The following is a 5,000-nucleotide window of genomic DNA, read 5'->3' as shown; positions in this document are numbered from 1 at the left end:
CGGATCGCCTGCTGGAATTACCGCACGGCCTGGATAGCCCGCATCGACCGATACATTTTTTCCATTTTCAGTGAAAAAAAAATTTTTGTCAATTTTCTCAACGTTAAAAACGTTAATAAACTGCGTTTTTATGCGTGGATTAAACATTAAAAAAATTTTGAAATATGTGATGAAAAAGTTTACTCTTGACCGTCGGGACTTAGAAAAATTTCGAGTACCCCGGATCGCCTGCTGGCATTACCGCACGGCCTGGACAGCACGCTCCGACGAATCGGTTTTTTCCATTTTTTCCGAAAAATAAATTTTTGTAATTTTTTTTAATGTCAAAAACGTTAATAAACGTCATGTTTACGCATGGATTAAACATTGAAATAATTTTAAAACGCTTATTAAAAAAGTTGGTGTCGACCGTGGGACTTAGAAAAATTTCGGGAAGTCCGATTCGCCTGCTGGAATTACCGCACGGCCTGGACAGCTCGCTCCGACGAATCGGTTTTTTCCATTTTTTCCGAAAAATAAATTTTTGTAATTTTTTTTAATGTTAAAAACGTTAATAAACGTCATGTTTACGCATGGATTAAACATTGAAATAATTTTAAAACGCTTATTAAAAAAGTTGGTGTCGACCGTGGGACTTAGAAAAATTTCGGGAAGTCCGATTCGCCTGCTGGAATTACCGCACGGGCTGGACACCTCGCTCCGACGAATCGGTTTTTTCCATTTTTTTTGAAAAATAAATTTTTGTAATTTTTTTTAATGTTAAAAACGTTAATAAACATCATGTTTACGCATGGATTAAACATTGAAATAATTTTAAAACGCTTATTAAAAAAGTTTACTCTTGACCGTGGGACTTAGAAAAATTTCGGGAAGTCCGATTCGCCTGCTGGAATTACCGCACGGCCTGGACAGCTCGCATCGACCGATACATTTTTTCCATTTTCAGTGAAAAAAAAATTTTTGTCAATTTTCTCAACGTTAAAAACGTTAATAAACTGCGTTTTTATGCGTGGATTAAACATTAAAAAAATTTTGAAATATGTGATGAAAAAGTTTACTCTTGACCGTTCGGACTTAGAAAAATTTCGAGTACCTCGGATCGCCTGCTGGAATTACCGCACGGCCTGGACAGCCCGCATCGACCGATACATTTTTTCCATTTTCAGTGAAAAAAAAATTTTTGTCAATTTTCTCAACGTTAAAAACGTTAATAAACTGCGTTTTTATGCGTGGATTAAACATTAAAAAAATTTTGAAATATGTGATGAAAAAGTTTACTCTTGACCGTCGGGACTTAGAAAAATTTCGAGTACCCCGGATCGCCTGCTGGAATTACCGCACGGCCTGGATAGCCCGCATCGACCGATACATTTTTTCCATTTTCAGTGAAAAAAAAATTTTTGTCAATTTTCTCAACGTTAAAAACGTTAATAAACTGCGTTTTTATGCGTGGATTAAACATTAAAAAAATTTTGAAATATGTGATGAAAAAGTTTACTCTTGACCGTCGGGACTTAGAAAAATTTCGAGTACCCCGGATCGCCTGCTGGAATTACCGCACGGCCTGGATAGCCCGCATCGACCGATACATTTTTTCCATTTTCAGTGAAAAAAAAATTTTTGTCAATTTTCTCAACGTTAAAAACGTTAATAAACTGCGTTTTTATGCGTGGATTAAACATTAAAAAAATTTTGAAATATGTGATGAAAAAGTTTACTCTTGACCGTCGGGACTTAGAAAAATTTCGAGTACCCCGGATCGCCTGCTGGAATTACCGCACGGGCTGGACACCTCGCTCCGACGAATCGGTTTTTTCCATTTTTTCCGAAAAATAAATTTTTGTAATTTTTTTTAACGTTAAAAACGTTAATAAACGTCATGTTTACGCATGGATTAAACATTGAAATAATTTTAAAACGCTTATTAAAAAAGTTGGTGTCGACCGTGGGACTTAGAAAAATTTCGGGAAGTCCGATTCGCCTGCTGGAATTACCGCACGGGCTGGACACCTCGCTCCGACGAATCGGTTTTTTCCATTTTTTCCGAAAAATAAATTTTTGTAATTTTTTTTAATGTTAAAAACGTTAATAAACGTCATGTTTACGCATGGATTAAACATTGAAATAATTTTAAAACGCTTATTAAAAAAGTTGGTGTCGACCGTGGGACTTAGAAAAATTTCGGGAAGTCCGATTCGCCTGCTGGAATTACCGCACGGGCTGGACACCTCGCTCCGACGAATCGGTTTTTTCCATTTTTTCCGAAAAATAAATTTTTGTAATTTTTTTTAACGTTAAAAACGTTAATAAACGTCATGTTTACGCATGGATTAAACATTGAAATAATTTTAAAACGCTTATTAAAAAAGTTGGTGTCGACCGTGGGACTTAGAAAAATTTCGGGAAGTCCGATTCGCCTGCTGGAATTACCGCACGGGCTGGACAGCTCGCTCCGACGAATCGGTTTTTTCCATTTTTTCCGAAAAATAAATTTTTGTAATTTTTTTTAACGTTAAAAACGTTAATAAACGTCATGTTTACGCATGGATTAAACATTGAAATAATTTTAAAACGCTTATTAAAAAAGTTGGTGTCGACCGTGGGACTTAGAAAAATTTCGGGAAGTCCGATTCGCCTGCTGGAATTACCGCACGGCCTGGACAGCTCGCTCCGACGAATCGGTTTTTTCCATTTTTTCCGAAAAATAAATTTTTGTAATTTTTTTTAATGTTAAAAACGTTAATAAACGTCATGTTTACGCATGGATTAAACATTGAAATAATTTTAAAACGCTTATTAAAAAAGTTGGTGTCGACCGTGGGACTTAGAAAAATTTCGGGAAGTCCGATTCGCCTGCTGGAATTACCGCACGGGCTGGACACCTCGCTCCGACGAATCGGTTTTTTCCATTTTTTCCGAAAAATAAATTTTTGTAATTTTTTTTAACGTTAAAAACGTTAATAAACGTCATGTTTACGCATGGATTAAACATTGAAATAATTTTAAAACGCTTATTAAAAAAGTTGGTGTCGACCGTGGGACTTAGAAAAATTTCGGGAAGTCCGATTCGCCTGCTGGAATTACCGCACGGGCTGGACAGCTCGCTCCGACGAATCGGTTTTTTCCATTTTTTCCGAAAAATAAATTTTTGTAATTTTTTTTAACGTTAAAAACGTTAATAAACGTCATGTTTACGCATGGATTAAACATTGAAATAATTTTAAAACGCTTATTAAAAAAGTTGGTGTCGACCGTGGGACTTAGAAAAATTTCGGGAAGTCCGATTCGCCTGCTGGAATTACCGCACGGGCTGGACACCTCGCTCCGACGAATCGGTTTTTTCCATTTTTTTTGAAAAATAAATTTTTGTAATTTTTTTTAATGTTAAAAACGTTAATAAACATCATGTTTACGCATGGATTAAACATTGAAATAATTTTAAAACGCTTATTAAAAAAGTTTACTCTTGACCGTGGGGACTTAGAAAAATTCCGGCTTGCACGGATTCGACCACTCTGTTTTTCGGAGTTTCTGAGAAAAATAAATTTTTGTAATTTTTTTCATTATGATTTCTGAGTTCTCCCAGTAGTTTAATGTAAGGATTAAGCATTTAAAAATTTTTAAATCGAATATTAAAAAAGTTTACTCTTGCAATTTTTGGAAAAAAAAAATTCTAAAAAATTTTTCTTTCGGTGGAAACTAACGTTTAATATGTACAATAACGATTTATCGAATAAAAATCGTATGTTAATATATGTTCGAATCGACCATAGTTTCAGCGGCTAAGTACCAGCAGCCCGGCCGGTTGGTCTGTACGCGCGGCAGTTTACCACCATAAGCGCCCGTGCTGAGCGGCCGGCGCCGCGGTCGTCGCGGCCGCCCGTTTGGTTACTATAAGAGAGCACGTCGGTTCGAGCGGACCGGTCGGCGCAGCGGCGGGCGAGCGGCTATTCTACGATCTCGGTCGAGAAGCAGTCGTTCAGCTCCTCGAGGTCCATTCCTCGACTGTTCTGTACCGCGTTCCGTTGCGAATTTTTCTCTACACAGCATGACCACGGGTCGGTGTCTCAGACCGAATGGCCCTTATGTGGTAAGCCCAGAATGTTGGGTTGGATACAACGTATATTCGTTATACTTGTACGACTCTCACATCAACTCTCAGAAACCCAAAAGGGGTTTTCTATCCGAGCGAAAATATATTTTTCGTATACAAAAATTTAATGGCAAAGACCAAACGAAATACTACACACAAAAAGGGGCGACGAACAAAAATTGTTCGAATGAAATATAATATATACATATAAAATTGAGGTGTCCTAAGAGAGAAATACATAAACTAAGAGGTATATATTATAAGAAATATATATTATTTCTGGGCAAAGAAGAGAGAACGAAAAGAAGAGTATGATCTTTAACGCGAGGGCCTCGACATGGGTACGCCTAGCATGGTTCGCGCTTTCTCGATATGTCCAGCATGTTAACGTACGCGGTCTTCGGACTTCGTGCGTTATGTCCGTGCTTACACGATGGAGAGCGCTCGAGCATACGTGCTTACAAACCTGAAAGTCGATGTGACATCCGAGATTCTTTTTCTTCTAAAAAGATCTCGGAGAGATACACGGGAGAGTTTGAAATTTTTGGAGGTCCTCCTGATGTATATGCGCGGATATACCCATGTGGTAATTCGTGCGGAGTTGGTAATCTAATAGTGGAGCGAAATTTACCAACTCGAAAGAGAAGAGAGAAGAGAGTAGAGAGAAGAGAGAGGAGAAAGAGAACTGTCTTAAAGACGAGAAAAAGTATCGTCGATCCGACTCTTAAGGGGAGAGAGTCGGCGACTAAGATATATATATACATACATATTTTTGCTTCGTATGATGAAAATTTACTCGAAGCTCCCTGGTTGATCCTGCCAGTAGTCATATGCTTGTCTCAAAGATTAAGCCATGCATGTCTCAGTACATGCCGTATTAAGGTGAAACCGCGAATGGCTCATTAAA

The 5,000-nt window shown here is 37.8% G+C and overlaps 1 non-coding gene across 1 annotated transcript in view; it reads left to right on the top strand.

Annotated features, from left to right (window-relative positions):
• The first annotated feature begins 4,896 nt into the window (after positions 1-4,896).
• The window catches only part of LOC143176668 (small subunit ribosomal RNA), a 1,921-nt gene continuing 1,817 nt past the window's right edge, over positions 4,897-5,000 (top strand). The window contains exon 1 of the ribosomal RNA XR_013001189.1: positions 4,897-5,000. This exon is cut by the window's right edge and continues 1,817 nt beyond it. This is a non-coding gene — a ribosomal RNA (small subunit ribosomal RNA).

This window comes from Nomia melanderi, unplaced genomic scaffold (assembly GCF_051020985.1).
Source record: "Nomia melanderi isolate GNS246 unplaced genomic scaffold, iyNomMela1 scaffold0713, whole genome shotgun sequence".
In the NCBI taxonomy this organism is placed as follows: Eukaryota; Metazoa; Arthropoda; class Insecta; order Hymenoptera; family Halictidae; genus Nomia; species Nomia melanderi.
The sequence above is the reverse complement of the archived record's forward strand: the minus strand, read 5'-3'. Positions and strand labels throughout refer to the sequence as shown.